Source organism: Acinonyx jubatus, chromosome C1 (genome assembly GCF_027475565.1).
Source record: "Acinonyx jubatus isolate Ajub_Pintada_27869175 chromosome C1, VMU_Ajub_asm_v1.0, whole genome shotgun sequence".
Classification (NCBI taxonomy): Eukaryota; Metazoa; Chordata; class Mammalia; order Carnivora; family Felidae; genus Acinonyx; species Acinonyx jubatus.
In genome coordinates this window covers 127,926,255-127,944,794 of record NC_069381.1, presented here as the reverse complement: position 1 = coordinate 127,944,794, position 18,540 = coordinate 127,926,255, and positions in this window count along the sequence as shown.

Sequence of the window (18,540 nt, the reverse complement as noted above, 5' to 3'; positions counted from 1 at the left end):
GTGCCTAGAAAGTATATAATGAGGACCCTGTTGTAATATTAATGATCAGAGGAAGCTTTTCTGAGGAAGTGACATTTGTGCTGAGATATAAAGGCTAAATCAAAGTTAAATAGGCAAATTATGTGGTCAAGAGGGTCCCTAGACAAGGGAACAGTGTGGACAAAAGCTCCAAGTCAGAGGAGCTGAGAGCTGTGAAGAAGTGGAAGTAAGGATGGTGGTACCTAAGTAGGGGGTGAGGAGGGAAAGGGTCAGAGAACAGGGCAGCAGAGTCAGGAACAGTTGGGATCATGTAGGCTCCATGGGCCATGTTAAGGCCTTCAATAGTTATCATGAAGACAATGGGAAGAAAGTGAAAGGCTCTAAGCAAAAGAATAAGATGATATGCATTTTTAAATGCTTACTCTCTCTATAAAGCAAAGCAGTAGTAGAAATAGGTGAGAATGGATATGAAGAGACCAGTTAGGATGTACCGCTATAGCTCAAGCAAAAGATGACAGTAGCTCCAGTAAAGGATAGTATTAGAAATGGAGACAGGTGGATAGACTCAAGAGATATTTAGGAGATAAAGCGATAGGATTTGGTGATTGATTTGTTGGGGGGTGGTGATGGAAAGAGGGATGTCAAGGATCACTTCTGCAGTTCAGCTTACACAGGTGGGTGGATGGATAGTGGTGCCACTCACCAACACAGGAAACATGAGAAGCAATGAGTTGTGTGTGCATGTATGGGGTAAGGAGGAGATAGATCATAGGTTCAATTTTGTTCACATTGAATTTAAAGTGCTTTAGTGGTACCCAAATGCATTTATCTCTGGTAGGCAGCTGAATAGATGGGGATAGAGCTCTGTGGCAGGTTGGATTTTTGTTCCTAATTTTTCACTATCCTGTAATAGAATTTTACACCCACACCCTTTGCCATGTAATTTTACAGTGACTCTCACCAGTGGGAGGAGCATTTTTCCCCATTGATCTTTGCTTAGGCCATGTAACTTTCTTTGATCAGTAGAATAGTAGCGAATGAGATGTAAACAGAGACTTTAAATACGCTTTCACGTTTGGCTTGTCCTTTTGTGCTTTTTTGATCTTCTGTGAGAAGAGTATGTTTTAGGTAGCCATTGGCCCCCAAGCCTAAGTCCCAGAATGAAGACATGTGGAGTCGACCTAAACACAACTTAAAGCCTGGGTCCAGCTTGGCCCAGCTGAGCACTGCCTTGCTAAGTTACTTGAAACTGTTATGCATCAAAAACCAAGGAGTATTTCCAAAGGGAAGTACCAGGCAAGAGACTTAAATTCGAGTCATTAACCTGTAAATGATAATTATAATCATGGTATAGATGAGACCTCCCAGGGATCACATCCATTATAAAATATTTGGACACATCCACTTAGATTAAGTAGATGGACAAAGTTTCTCTAACCATCCTTCTTTCTCTGGCTCAAGTAGTCCATCTCATCTTACTATCTTCAGCCCCTCCTTTTATGGCACTCCAATCAGGCCTGATAATCAGGTACTGAGGCTCCAAAGCTGTGGTCCCTGTATTTACATCCAAACTCTTCATTCTCTATTCATCTTTTGACTAGTACAGCTATGATGCATTCTGACTTGGTATATCACTGAGTGGCAAGGGCTTATGCCTCTCAAACAATTTGCTTTTCATATAGGACCTTCAATGCTTTGGGCCAGAGTCAGTCAGAATATCAGGCTATGTAGAGTTGACTTTTTCTCCAAGGGAAGCCTCCATCTACGTCATCAAGGTGACTGCCTACAACCATTAATGTAGAATACCATTCAACTTTCTCCAAATGCCAGTGGGAAGATTGAAGCAGGATCCTTTCTGAACGCTTGGTATAGATTTCTGGACAAGGGGAAGAGAAGACGCATATTTATGTTATGCAAGCCACTGCACTGGTTTGTTCAGATGAGGAGTTTACATGGTTGCTCCAACTTAGAATAGTTCATACTCTCATCTCTTTCTTTCTCTCTTTCTCATTTCTTTTCTCTCTCTCTTGTTTCTTTTCTCTCTTTCTCTCTTTCTCATTTCTTTTCTCTCTCTCTTGTTTCTTTTCTCTCTTTCTCTACCCATGCTCTGTTCATTAATCAAAACTCTCTTTAGATTTGAATAAAGGAAACACAATAAAATTCTTAGATAAGTCTCTTGTCCTGTTCTGTGCAAATCCTCAACTTATTCACTACCATAATGGAAGTTTGTATTCATTTTCTTCCATTCCCCTGTTTCTCTCTGAAGAAATTCTTCATTACATTTGTAATCTATGTCTCTCTATTCAATAATTGATGCTTTTCATCTTTCTGAGGACTGTTACTAATAAAAATTTTCCTCTTATCCATTTTAAATCAACCTGAAATGGTGAAGTTTTTCAATACTTCTGATGCAAAGATCAGGAAAGACCTATGATATTCACAGCTTCTTCACTGAGTGTTTAAAGGGCACCAGGCAGGTATTGGAGAGACTGGCTTGCAGCCCCAGCTCTTGCACTAGGAGCTTTGTCACCATAGGTAGTGTTGTCCTTATCTTCAAAATGGAGATAATATGTTATTTGCCAAAAGTGACTATTGACTTAATTAAACTAAATAAAAAATTTTAATATGGTAAACATTGGGAGCTGTAGCTGTTATGAGTGTAATTGAACAAAAGAAAAAACTCAACTCACAGTAACTTTAGGAATTGAGTATATTTTTCTGATAGAACAAGTCTAGGCTTGGTTCAAAGATCAGTAGTCTCTTTCCCCTTTATCTGGAGAGCATAAACTTTCCCAGAATGTACACCCAACAGACTTGCATTTATTTCTCATGGGCTAAAAGTAGGCCATGTGGCCTCACCTAGCTCAAGGAAGACTAAAAACTAGAGTGTTTGGAGGTCAGCAAGTGGAAAGAAAAAGTTGGAAATATTGGAGGGGGCGGGGCAGTCATTTACAATTACCTACCACAGAAAGCTTTGAGTTAAAGTCACATTAACCAATACACCTAAAATCTGGTACCAATTCCAAAGCATAGATTTCTTCCCCCACATCAAGTAATTCTCTGACACCAGCTGGGTTCCTATAACTCAATTCTGACACCACCTACCTGGAGATAGCATAAGATCCCACAGGTTAAGGGATTAGTCCTACAAGGCTTTTCCCTACCCCCCCACCCCCACACTTCAGATGCTAATCATGAATCCAAACCTGGGTTGTCCATGTACTTCTGACTGACTGACTACAGACTGGACCCCATCTTTGGGTTTGATTAATTTTCTAGATTGGCTCACTGAACCCAGAAACATTCTATTTACTAGATTCCTGACTTATTACAAAAGGATATAAATCAGGTACTTCCAGATGGAAGCCATAGATGTATAGGGTAAGGTATGTGAGGGGCCATGCTCTCTGCAAGTGTGCCACTCTCCCTAAACCTCCACATGTTCACCAACCTGGGACCTCTTCAAACCCCATCCTTTTGGATTTGTATGAGGCTTCATTATGTAGACACAATTGATTAAATCATTAGCCAGTAGCAGATGATTCAGTCTCATGCCTCTCTCCTCTCCCCAGAGGTCAGCTGGCTGGAATTGAAAGTTCTAACCCTCCAGTCACATGGTTGGCTCCTCCACAGCCAGCTTCCATTCTTATGTGCTTTGCAAAAGTCACCTGATTCACATAAACTCAGGTGTGGTTGAAAGGAGTTTGTGATGAATATTAAGACACCTTTATTGTTCTTATTATTTAGAAACTTCCAAGGGTTTTAGGAACTCTGTGCCAGGAATGGGGACAAAGACCAAATATATATTTCTTATTATAAATCACAATACCACACTCCTAAAACCTCCCATTTGAGAAGCTGAAGTGCTTCCATAGGTACAAAAAGTCTGTTTGCTCAGAGAGAGCAAAAACTAGAAAGAGGAAGTTATATCTGTCCTAAGAACCAAATGCACACTGTGCCTCTCCGTCGGGCTGTGCTTCCCCTGGATCTAGGTTATAGGCCCAAAGCAATCAGATGACTCAGTTGGCTTCATAAATAGAATTTCTCAACAATAGAATGTTCTTCTCTGGCTCAGAGATACTTAACCCAGTGACTAAAAAGTGTAGGCTCTAGAGACAGATGGGCATAGATTGAATTCTGACCTTGCCCTTATCTAGCTATTGATCTTGGGTAAGTTAATGCTTAAAACCTTCATGTTACTCATTAGAAAATGAAAATAACAGTTCTGCTTAATTCCTTTTATCACTATGAAGATTAAATGGAAAGCACTAAATACAATAGCTTCTGTATTCTAGCCCCTCAGTAAAGAGTAACTCTTATCAATAGTAACACTTTTCAAATTTACAGATTTCTCAACTTTATTTTAAAGATCCAAGTTAACTATAAAAGTTATGCCAAATAATGATCTCTTTTTCCTTTCCTCTACATCTAAAATTGAACTACAGGTTCTCTTGCTGGAATCCACCCTAGATTTTTAGTAACTGTTAGTGTTTAAATAACAAACTCCTCCATGCATTTACCAAGGCCTGTGAAGAAAACTATGCCGTTCCTGATCAGTTTGGTGATCAGTTCAGATAATATATCTAGTAGGCTTATTAGTTGCCTGCGGTAGTATCTTGCCAAATTCAATTTGCAAAGACAACAGCTTTATAGCCATTTCTTTTAATCTTGTTTGTAATATTGCCCATTAGATAGAAGACGTACCATGCCAGATCTTGTTTATTTCAAAGCAAATTATAGGAGGTGACTATTGTGCACTAAGAGAAAAGAGTCCAATATTTCACCAGCAGGGCCACAAAATCACACATCTGCTTTTTGACAAGCTGACAGATCTCAAGAATTGAAACTTGATGAATCCTAATGCTGTCTGTCACATACTACAATGTTCTTCAATTATTTCTTTGTGAAAGAATGACTAATGATAATTCCTACTAGAGGATCATTTGCATATTCAAGCTCCATGTTTTGCAGAGAAAAGAATGCTGATTTGTTAAGAGGGCAAACTCCTTCCCTCCAGATTGAAATACTTCTTTTCTAATACAGCTACATTAAGCTTGCTGTTAAAACCCAGGGAGAGATAAAATAAAATTCAGGAGCTGAGTCCAATCTATTTTATTTCTAAGAAAAAAAACAGTATCTTTTTTTCATATTTTGGACTAGATTTCTTGAAAATGTGCTCTGCAGCTGCCATTGTTCATAGGGAAAAATTATCTGGATACAATTGGCCTAATCAACTCTTAATCTGAGAGCATAAGTGGATGATTAAACCTAGTGTTACCCACACAAGCAGCTGCTGACACCCGGGTCCTTTGGAAAACGCTGCTCCTGACTTAAATGCCAGGTAGGTGGCACTGAGGACTTCAGACACTGGGGCTCAGAGACAAGCTGAGCCATTGCATCTGGTGGAATCAGCTGCAGAGCAAAAGCCTGTTCTCTTGCCCAGATGAGTGAGTGCTAAGGTAGCTGTCCTTCCAACAGCATGAGCAGCTGCTGGCCAAGGTTGCCTCTTTCCAAAAGGTGGAGTTGGAAAGAATCAACCAAGGCCGTGCCAGTTTGATTTGTCAGTTTGATACCGAGAACATATCAGGAGGACTGGCTGCTACCATGAGATTGTACATGGTTCTTCCCAATTGCAGAGGAAACAGTAATATGACACAAGGTTAGAGGAAGCAGCAGCATCCTCTTGTTGGCCACATTCTACTTTGGCATAAAGCCAAACCTGCCTTGGGTTGTCAATAAAGTCCAACAAAGTTGGAAGTAGTGAGTGGTACACGAAGGATGATAGGAAGTGTCCAAATGAACTAAGAGGACAGGGTATTTCTGGTAGGAAGAATAGGAGTCGAGCCTACAGGCTAGAAAACACCATGACACTTGTATCAGTTTTATAGGGCAGCTGTAGCAAAGCAACAGCAAACGCAGTGACTTAAAACAACAGGAATTTGAAATCAATTTGAAGTCTGAAATCAAGGTGTCATCAGAGCCATGCTTACCTCTGAAGTCTGTTGGGAAGAATCCTTTCTTGCCTTTTCCAGCTTCTGGTGGTTGCTGGTATTCCTTGGCTTCTCTCTGCCTCTGCCATTGCATGGCCTTCCTCACCGAGTCTCTTACAATCTTCTTACAAGGACACCTGTCATTGGATTTAGGATGTACCCTAATTCAGTATGACTTCCTCGTCTTACATGGATAACATCTACAAAGATCTTATTGCCAAATAAAGACACACTAGTATGTACCAGGTATTGGGACCTCAACATATCTTTTTTGGAGGGACAATTCAACCCACAACATTGACACATGAAGAACGATTAGGAAGCATCTAAGGGAATGTAAAGGAGAGGGTATTTCTGGTGGAAAGAATATCATGAGTCAGACTTGAAACACCATGATGATCCTGCAGGAAAACAAGTAAGGCAGTAGTCAGAGCTACCTTCCCTCACTCTTAACTCCCAGCAGATATGATCTCCCATGCTAAGACCTCTAGCACTTAGAACTACTCGTTTCTTGCATATGTAGAGAGGTCACTAATAGAATTCCAATGCACCAGCTCGCCCCAACATCTGTAGGGCTCAGGATAAGAATATAAACAGAGACCCACATCACATATGTCTAATTATTTCAGTTATATTTCATGCAACAAATTATTAAATAAAATGTGTTTTTCTCCTATTTTGAAAAATATACCATCATACTATAAAATTTTAAAAGAAATTGAGAAGCTATAGCTTTGATTAAACAGAAAGTTGGCAAAATGTCAAAGATGATCCACCTGGGTGTTCTGTTGAAGGATTGGTGATGTTAGGATGAGTAATAAAATAAAGACATACATAATCCATAAATTATCATATATTTATCCCATAGAATTTATTTTTCTTGCCTTAATTTCAGAAAATGTACTAATTATGTTGTTGTTATCAAGGTTTTCACATAATTTGTGTTTTATTGACAGGATTGCCCAATTAGACCAAATTCCTTGAGTGATTATTGTTCTTAGGTAGCTTCTATGAATTTTAATTTTGAGAAACTGCTCTGCTGAGGCAAGAGCAACTGATATTTTCAACAAATTGCTTAAAACAATGCCTAGATTTGGACATAAACCATGAATTTTATAGATCATGTTGAAACATAATTCATCTACATATAAAAATTTATCATTAACATTAAAAATGCTATATTTTTAATTTCATTAATAAAATTTTTGTCACTTATATATCACAGGGTTAGCCATTATTTAAAGCAATATCTAAAGCCATTTCACATTTCTTTAGTTATTTCAAATATTTCAATTTTGGGATGTTTACAAAGAAAACTAAAAATAGTATGTTATAAGATTAAGTCAGATATCTCTTTAAGCAAGACCCTGTCTTAATCTGTAATAGCCAGAGAACAATTCTCTCTCTCTCTCTCTCTCTCTTTTTTTTTAAGATTTTATTTTTAAGTAATCTCTACACCCAACATGGAGCTTGAACTCAGAACCCCAAGATCAAGAGTCACATGCTCTATCAACTGAGCCAGCCAGGAGCCCCCAGAGAACATTCTTCTTAAACATTAGTTTCAGGATTATTTATTTGCATATATTATTTGTTTCTCCTTAAAGACATTTTTGTTTCTAACTTCTGATTAATTTTTTTGTATTTTATTGACATGTAACTTTTGCTGTGTAACTCACATGTGGTTTCTTTTCTTTTGATTATAAAAATATATTCTGGGTATTTTAGGCCAAGATGGTGGAACAACATGGAAGTTTTTTTTGTGTCTCGCATCCATGAAATACAGCCAGACCAACATAAACCATCCTGCACACCTAGAAAACTGATCTGAGGATTAACACAACAGTCTACACAACTGAACCATAGAACTCAGCAGGTACGTGGCATGGAGGGGTGAACTGGGGGAGAGAGAAGCTGTGGAGGGCAGGGAGCTGTTTCTGCTTGTGGAGAGAGGACAGGGAACGGGGGAGAATATGGGAAAAGCACCACCCCCCCCCACCAAAAGCAGCTAGAGAGAGTGGAAAAGTGGAAACAGCTGCAGGGACTGAACTAAAAAGGGAGAAAGGAGAAAGGAGAGGGTTTTAATTCCATTAAGACTCTATAAACAGGGGGTGCAGACTCTATAAACAGGGGGTGCTCGATACCTGGTGGTGCTCTGGTGAGAAGGGAGAATCCCCAGGAGCAAGAGTGGAGTCCAGGGTTCTTCAGGCCACCCGGAGAGAGGCTGTTCCCCTGCTAGGAGGACACCTGGTAGAGGCGATGTGACTCCCCCCACAGGCAAAGGCACCAGTGAACCTGGAGAACAGCCACATTCGCTGGTGCTGGAACAAGGTTGCTGGGGGTGAAGGCTGGTGCCAGATGTGTGTTGTGATTTGCCCTAATCCCTGAAATGCTGGTGCTACACAATCGTGTTAACTTTTTATGGGGTGGGCTGGCCACTGGCTGCAGTCTCTGGGCGTCGGCAGCAACACAGTCCAGAGAACATTACTGGGTATGGCCAGCACCCAGCCATTGCCCTGTGAAACCCTCCCCCAGAGGGGCAGAATGGGTCAAAACCATAGTCCCTTAGAAATAAAGGGTCGGGAAACACAGCCACACCTGAGATAAAATTCAGGAGGGAGGTTCTGCCTGGGGCTTGGTCACAGAAAGTGTAAAAGCAGGGAGTTGATGGAAGCTGAACACAAAGGACAGGTGTGCAATTGCTGATCGGGGAGAACACAGTTCCCACACTAGAGACTGGGTATCTGGATGATGCCATTTTCACCGCTTCCACACATGCGCGCGCACATGTGTGTGTGTGTGTGTGTGTGTGTGCGCCCGCGCGCACGCACGTGCACACACACACCTACAAGCGCCACAATAATCCACCCTGGTAAGCTAAGCAGGGCCATCTAGTGGAGAACAGAGCCATTACACTAAGCCCTGCCCAACTGGGCCAATCTCACTCCTCAGGAACACAAGTCTCTCCGCCTGCTTAGTTTATGGGCTATAAAGCGTTTCATAGTTAGACTTCTAGGGGAAAACAAAGTAATTTCAATTGTATTTCAGTCTGTTTGCTGGTCCATCTATTCAATTTTCTTCCTTTTTTTCTGTTTTCTTTTTTCTCTTTTTCATTTCTTTCCTTTTTCTTAAATACAGAGAGAGAAAAAATCATTTTTATTTTCAATTTTTATTAAAAATATTTTTCTTTAATTTTTTCTACTATATTTTTTACTTTTGGGTAAATTTTTTCAAATTCTATCTTGCTTCCATCATTTCATTTTATTCCACCTCAGTGTATTCATTTTGTCAAATTCTCAAGCGATTTCCTTTTTTTTTCTTCTTTCTTTCCCCTTTTTTCTCTAACTTATCAAGACCCTTTCAACACCCAGACCAAAATACACTTAGGATCTAGCATCATTTATTTGATTTTTTTGGGTGTGTGTTTGTTTTTAATTTTTTGATTTTAATATTTATTTGTTTTAATATTTTTTATTTTTTTTACCTCATTAATTCCTTTTCTCCCTTCAAAATGACAAAACGAAGGAATTCAACCCAAAAGAAAGAGCAGAAAGAAATGACAGCCAGGGACTTAACCAACACAGATACAAGCAAGATGTCTGAACCATAATTTAGAGTCGTGAGAATAAGAAAACTAGCTGGAGTCGAAAACAGATTAGAATCCCTCTCTGCAGAGATAAAAGAAGTAAAAGGTTATCAGGATGAAATAAAAAATGCTATAACTGAGCTGCAATGTCGAGTGGATGCCATGGCAGCAAGGATGGATGAGGCAGAACAGAGAATCAGTAATATAGAGGACAACATTATGGAGAATAATGAAGCAGAAAAAAAGGGAGATTAAGGCCAAAGAGCATGATTTAAGAATTAGATAAATCAGTGACTCATTAAAAAACAACAACATCAGAATCATAAGTGTCCCAGAAAAGGAAGAGAAATAGGGGTAGAAGGGTTATGTGAGCAAATCATAGCAGAAAACTTTCCTAACCTGGGGAAAGACACAGACATCAAAATCCAGGAAGCACAGAGGATCCCCATTAGATTCAACAAAAACTGACCATCAACAAGGCATCATAGTCAAATTCACAAATTACTCAGACAAGGAAAGAATCATGAAAGCAGCAAGGGAAAAAAAAGTCTTTAACCTACAAGGGAAGACAGATCAGGTTTGCAGCAGACCTACTCACAGAAACTTGGCAGGCCAGAAAGGAGTGGCAGGATATATTCAATGTACTTAATCAAAAAATTATGCAGCCAAGAATTCTTTATCCAGCAAGGCAGTCATTCAAAATAGAAGGAGAGATAAAAAGTTTCCCAGACAAACAAAAATTAAAGGAGTTTGTGACCACTAAACCAGCCCTGCAAGACATTTTAACGGGGACACTCTGAGGGGAGAAAAAATGTAAAACAAAAACAAACAAATAAAGACTAAAAGCAACAAAGACTAGAAAGGACCAGAGAACATCACCAGAAACTCCAACTCTACAAGAAACATAATGGCAATAGATTCATCTTTCAATACTCACTCTAAGCGTCAATGGACTCAATGCTTCAATCAAAAGACATAGGGTAGCAGAATGGATAAGAAAATAAGATCCAACTATATCTTGTTTACAAGAGATCCACGTTAGACCTAAAGACACCTTCAGATTGAAAGTAAGGGGATGGAGAACCATCTATCATTCTAATGGTCAACAAAAGAAAGCCAGAGTAGCCATATTTATATCAGACAATCTAGACTTCAAAATAAAGACTGTATCAAGAAATGAAGAAGGGCATTGTATCATAATCAAGGGGTCTATCCACCAAGAAGACCTAACAATTGTAAACATTTATGTGCCAAATGTGAGAGCACCCAAATATATACATCAATTAATCACAAACATAAAGAAGCTCATTGGTAATAACATCATAATAGTAGGGGACTTCAACACCCAACTTACAGCAATGGACAGATCATCTAATCAAAAAATCAACAAGGAAACAATGGCTTTGAATGACACACTGGACCAGATGGACTTAACAGATATATTCAGAACATTTCATCCTAAAGCAGCAGAATATACATTCTTCTTGAGTGCACATGGAACGTTCTCCAGAATACACCACATACTGGGACACAAATCAGCCCTCAACAAATACAAAAAGACTGAGATCATACCATGCATATTTTCAGATCACAACGCTATGAAACTCGAAATCAACCACAAGAAAAAATTTGGAAAGGTAACAAATAATTGGAGACTAAAGAACATCCTGCTAAAGAATGAATGGGCTAACCAAGACGTTAAAGAGGAAATTAAAAAGTATATGGAAATCAGTGAAAATGATAACACCACAACCCAAAACCTCTGGCACGCAGTAAAGACAATCATAAGAGGAAAGTACATAGCAATCCAGGCCTTCCTAAAGAAGGAAGAAAGATCTCAGGTACACAACCTAACCTTACACCTTAAGGAGCTGGAAAAAGAAGAGCAAATAAAACTCAAAACCAGCAGAAGACAGGAAATAATAAAGATTAGAGCAGAAATTAATGCTATTGAAACCAAAAAAAAAAAAACAAAAAACAAAAAACAAAAAATACCAGTAGAACAGATCAATGAAAACAGAAGCTGGTTCTTTGAAGGAATTAATGCAATTGATAAACTACTAGCCAGTTTGATCAAAAAGAAAAAGGAAAGGACCCAAGTAAATAAAATCAAGAATGAAAGAGGAAAGATCACAATGAACACAGCAGAAATAAAAACAAAAAAATCCAGTGAAGAAATGAGCAAAAGACATGAATAGACGCTTCTCCAAAGAAGACATCCAGATGGCCAACTGACATGAAAAAATGCTCATCACTCATTATCAGGGAAATACAAATCAAAACCACAATGAGATACCACCTCACACCCGTCAGAAGGCTAACATTAACAACTCAGGCAACAACAGATATTGGTGAGGATGCGGAGAAAGAGGATCTCTTTTGCATTGCTGGTGGGAATGCAAAACTGGTGTAGCCACTCTGGAAAACAGTATGGAGGGTCCTCAAAAAATTAAAAATAGAACTACCCTATGACCCAGCAATTGTACTACTAGCATTTATCCAAGGGATACAGGTATGCTGTTTCAAAGGGACACATGTACCCCCATGTTAATAGCAGCACTATCAACAATAGCCAAAGTATGGAAAGAGCCCAAATGCCCATCGATGGATGAATGGATGAAGAAGATGTGGTATATATATACAATGGAGTATTACTCGGCAATCAAAAAGAATGAAATCTTGCCATTTGCAACTACGTGGATGGAACTGGAGGGTATTATGCTAAGCGAAATTAGTCAGAGAAAGACAAATATCATATGACTTCATTCATATGAGGACTTTAAGACACTTAGCAGATGAATATAAGAGAAGGGAAGCAAGAATAATCTAAAAACAGGGAGGGGGGACAAAACATAAGAGACTCTTAAATATGGAGAACAAACAGAGGGTTACTGGAGGGGTTGTGGGAGGTGGGGTGGGCTAAATGGGTAAAGGAAATTAAGGAATATATTCCTGAAATCATTGTTGCACTATATGCTAATTTGGATGTAAATAAAAAAAATAAAATTAAAAAAAAGAAAAAAATATATATATACTCTGTAGTTTAAATACATATGTATATGCATGTGCCTGTGTATAAAATATATGGATTATTTTATATAACAAAACGTTTATCTGTCACTATGTGAACCCTGAGGTGGATTCAGTGTTAATTCATGGATCCCTTCTGAACCACAAATTGGAACACAAAGAGATACAAGAAAATGAGCATTGGACACTACTAGGAAAAGACACTTTGGTAGGCAAAATCTAGGGAATTTATGCTACCATAGAGAGAAGATTGGATAAATTAATTTATTCACCTTTTCTTTTATCTGCAAGTCTTCCTCAAACTCCAAATTGGTGTCTGTCTTCAAAGCTGGCAATGACTCAACCCCCAAATTTTCACAATCAACTATTCTTTCAAAGATATGATATTAGAAATTTAGTGTCTGAAGAAATTGCTATGTGAACCCTATAACATATAAGGCTCAGAGCCAGAAGCTCCTCCTGCAGGTTTAAGGACAATATTACAATCATCAATGCCCTGGGACTGTGCTCAGCTTAGAATTCTGGTTCACTGGTTCAGTAACATAGGAACCTGACAGGCAAAAGTGGCCATTATAATCACATTTATAAAGTAGGACATGTAAACAGCATATGTACACATACACATACTGTAAAGTGACTTTAAATACTCCATTAATGTACATCAATTGAAATCATCAAAAATTGAGTACATCAATTTTAATGATAATAAGAATACAGTAATAAAAAGGAAGAGAATGGGGAAAAAAGGCAGCTAGTATTGATTCAATAATTACTATGAACCAAACACTGTAGTCTATGTTGTATACATATTATCTTATTTAGATATTGCTATTCTCATTTTACAGATAAAAAAGCAAAGATCCAGAGAAGTTACAACTTATACGAAGTCAGAGCTGGTAAGTATTAGAATCAGATTCAGATCATTAGATTAGTTTGACTATAAAGCTCATGTCCTTATCCACTATAGTGCATGGCCTTTAATTTATCAGGGCAAGACAATACCAATCATTTCTCTATTTTTTCTCTATGTTTTGATTCTGAAAATGAAAATAATTACACAAAAGACAACATTCTCATGTTAAAAGATTCAAGAAACACAAAACTGTATATAGCAAAAAGCTAAGGTCATTTTTTACCTTCCACTAGGATCTTTTTCTCCTTCCCAGGTAGCCACAGGATATAGCTTAGCATACATAGACACATATATATGATTTCCTTTCACATCATTTAAGTCAAGAATTATGTATTGCTTCTGACTGGCCTTTTTTAAACACAGCAATATGTCCTGAAATATTTTTACATCTGTATCACTAGATCTACAATATTATTTTTAATGACTAGCATTTTAACTGTCCCTCTATCAACTGGAATCTACACCATTTATATTTTTTTGCTATTACAAAAAAAAAGCTTCATTGAATAACCTTACACATACAAACTGGCACGTATGTTGATTTTGAAGAGCTGATTAATAGGATTTGAATTGCTAGTTTGCAAGGTATACTTATTTTTAACATTTTGATAAAAATTGTCAAGTGCCTTCCAACATTACTAATTCATATTCACACCAACATCATACATGATTTTTTCTGCAATGAGAGATGATTTTATTTAAAGGGAGTATATTTGGAACTCTGTAGTTAAACCATTTCCATCTATATTCAAATGATGCCCAGAGTTTATATAAATTTGTTTAAGGCATCCAGCTATCAGTGGTTAAATAAATAAAAAATAATTTTTCCATAAATACTGCTCTTTGCACAAATCTTTACTATGACATACTGCCTATAACATTGTCTTCCACAAAAACAAAACCCTCAATTAATTGTAAACTAAATTTGAATTTTGGTTTTTTCAGGCTTAGGGATGGTAATGATAAAATCTGCATTCCTATTGTGGCTTTTAAATTTTTTTTCTTTCAGATTTATTGAGGTATGATTGACAAATAAAAAATGTATGTATTTAGGTTGTATAATGTGACTTTTTTCAGGTGTACAACATGATAATTTTAATATACATATACATTGTGAAATGATTACCACAATCAACTTAATTAATACATTCATCACTTCACATAGTTCCTATTTGTGTGTGAGTATGTGAGAAAGCGTGTTGAGAACACTTAAGATCTCTTCTCTTAACAAATTGCAAGTATTTATTTAATACAGGATTATTAACTATAACCACCGTTTTTACATTAGAACCTCAGAACTTATCTTTTAACTGAAAATTTGTACCCTTTGACCAACATATTCTTATTAGCATGCTCCCCCCCCCCCCCCGAATTGAATCACCATTCTATTCTCTGGTCCTACAAGTTCAATGTTTTTAGGCTCTGAAGGTGTGGAGGAAAGAGACCCCTTGTATACTTTTTGTGGGAATATAAATTGTTACAGCCATTATGGAAAATAGTATGGAGGTTCCTCGAAAAATTAAAAATATAACTACCATATTATCCAGTAATCCCACATCTGGGTACATATCCAAAGGAAACAAAATCAGTATCTCAAACAGATATTTGTATTCCCATGTACGTTACACCATTATTCACAATACCTAAGATATGGAAAGAACCCAAGTGTCTGTCAACAGATGAATGGATAAAGAACTCCATTGTGTATGCGTGTGAGTATATTCAGGAGTAACATTTTCAGAGACCAAGTAGGTCATGTCTCTGAATAATAGTGCAAATCGGTATGTGCTCAACATCCTAAGAGAGAAGCTCTAAGCATTCTAAGAGGGAAAAATTAATTGTAGCCAAGGTGGTGCAGGAAAAGTAAAAAGAAGAAGAAGAAGCAGAAGCAGCAGCAGCAGCCAGAGTAAACACTTGTCAACCACTATCATATGCCTCACATCCTTCCCTGACCAACTAACACCATGACTCATAACATTTCTTTCATGAGACAAAGTTTTCCAAGAGAACATGTCACAACTTAACAGTTAAATTACAGGAAGATGCTAGCACCCCCAAATAGTATTATTTTCAGAAGTTAAGAAAAAAATATCAGTAAGTCAAGACAATTCAATTTATTTGATATACACTGAGTATTTATTTAGTACAAGTCATGATTTTTCCAAAAGTACACAGTCCTTGACAGCTATTTCTTAGTGATTTATTGCATAGCCAGGTTGCTGTGGAAGGATTTTAAACATCACCCTAAACATACGCAGTCCTTTTCTATTTAGAATATATATAAAGTAGGGGCACGTGGGTAGCTAAGTTGATTAAATGTCTGACTCTGGGCTTCAGCTCTGGTCATAATCTCATGGTTTTGTGAGTTCAAACCCCGCGTCAGGCTCTGTGGTGGCAGCACGGAGACTGCTTGGGATTGATTCTCTCTCTCTCACTCTCTCCCTGCCACCCTCCCACCCCTGGCACTTTCTCTCTTTCAAAGTAAATAAACTTAAAAAGAAAGAATATATATATAAAGCATAATATAAATAATATATATATATATATATAAATATTATATACAGGCTATATATATAAATAAATATTCTCATATTAGGTAATTGCGTACCTCATCTCAAAAAATAATATAGTAGTCAAGAATAGTTACTGACAGGTACAAGGTGGCATTTCAAATCAACTATGATGGGCATTGAAACAATTGGTTATGCATTTGAAAAAAAAAAAACTAGGTCTCTGCCTCTTCACACACACACAAGTAAAATTTATGTGAATTATGTATCTAAGGAACAGACTCTGAAGGTATCTAAAGTAGGCCCAAGATTGAGTTGCTCATGCTAAGCTCCATGTCAGCAAACCAAATAAGTTACTCAGCTCACCCAGAACCAGGAAGCTCAAGTTGACCAATCATGGCTTGTCTGCTTAGCACAAGTTACCTGGCCTGCTCTTAGACTACCGTTTGCTCCATATGAGGAAAGTAATTTTAGCCAATCAGCAGATGCCCAATGTAACTTCATTTTTCCTCTTTACTTTGGTCTATAAAAAGCTGTCTCCGGTGCAGCTCTTCAGAGCTCCTTTCTATTTGCTAAGATAAGATGCCGTCTGATTCACAAATAGCTGAATAAAAGTCTACTATTAAATTGTCTGTGGAAAATTTTCCTTTCACAAGAACAGCTTCATATTTGTTTTATTCAACGCTACACTGAGTGTTGAACACTGCATTCAACAACTGCAAAGTACGTATAGGCTATTCACCAACATAGAATATGTACATGCCATAAAACAAGTCTGGATAAATTTCAAATGAAATTACACAGAGCATGTTCATCAGTGACAATGGAATTAAGTTGGAAATCGATAACAATAAGATGTCTAGAAAATTCCTAAGTACTTAATAATTAAACAGCCAATTTCTAAATAATCCATGATTCAAACAATCAAGGAAATTAGAAAATATTTCAAGTTAAATGATAAGAACATAATCAAATCTTATGGAGCAACTAAAATAGTGCTTGGAGATAAATTTATAGCGCTAAATGGTTATATCTGAAAATGAGATAAACATAAAATAAATGATGTAAGCTTCCACCTTAAGAAGTTATTAAAAGTAGAGAAAATCAAAACTAAAATGAGTAAAGAAAATCATATGGATAAATCAAAATCAATGAAATAGAAAATAAACAAAAAAATCAATAAAACCAGAAGCTCATTCTTAGAAAAGATTAACAAAATTGATAAACACTGTGCAAAACTGGATTGAGATGAAATGAGATAAAATACAAATAACCAATTCTAAAGAGGAGGTGTTAGTAAGAGCTTACAAACACTAAAGAGATTTTATTATTTATTTATTTATTTATTTATTTATTTATTTATTTACATCCAAGTTAGTTAGCATATAGTGCAACAATGATTTCAGGAGTAGATTCCTTAATGCCCGTTACCCATTTAGCTCATACCCCCTCCCACAACCCCTCCAGTAACCCTCTGTTTGTTCTCCATATTTAAGATTCTCTTATGTTTTGTCCCCTCCCTGTTTTTATAGTATTTTTGCTTCCCTTCCCTTATGTTCACCTGTTGTGTGTCTAAAAGTCCTCATATGAGTGAAATCATATGATATTTGTCTTTCTCTGACTAATTTCGCTTAGCATAATACCCTCCAGTTCCATCCACATAGTTGCAAATGGCAAGATTTCATTCTTTTTGATTGCCGAGTAATACTCCATTGTATATATATATACCACATCTTCTTTATCCATTCATCAGTCGATAGACTTTTGGGCTCTTTCCATACTTTGGCTATTGTTGATAGTGCTGCTCTAAACATTGGGGTGCATGTGCCCTTTTGAAACAGCATATCTGCATCCCTTGGATAAATAACTTGTAGTGCAATTGCTGGGTTGTAGGGTAGTTCTCTTTTTAACTTTTTGAGGACCCTCCATACTGTTTTCCAGAGTGGCTGCACCAGTTTACATTCCCACCAACAATGCAAAAGAGATCCTCTTTCTCCGCTTCCTCGCCAATATCTGTTGTTGCCTGAGTTGTTAATGTTAGCCATTCTGACGGGTGTGAGGTAGTATCTCATTGTGGTTTTGATTTGTATTTCCCTGTTGATGAGTGATGTTGAGCATTTTTTCATGTGTCTGTTAGCTATCTGGATGTCTTCTTCGGAGAAGTGTCTATTCATGTCTTTTGCTCGTTTCTTCACTGGATTATTTTTCTTTTGGGTGTTGAGTTTGATAAGTTCTTTATAGATTTTGAATACTAACCTTTCATCTGATATGTTGTTTGCAAACATCTTCTCCCATTCCGTCTGTTGCCTTTTTTAGTTTTGCTGATTGTTTCCTTCACTGTGCAGAAGCTTTTTATTTTGATGAGGTCCCAGTAGTTCATTTTTGCTTTTGTTTCCCTTGCCTCCAGAGACGTGTTGAGTAAGAAGTTGCTGTGGCCAAGGTCAAAGAGATTTTTGCCTGCTTCTCCTCAAGGGTTTTTGTGGCCTCCTGTCTTACATTTAGGTCTTTCATCCATGTTGAGTTTATTTTTTTTGT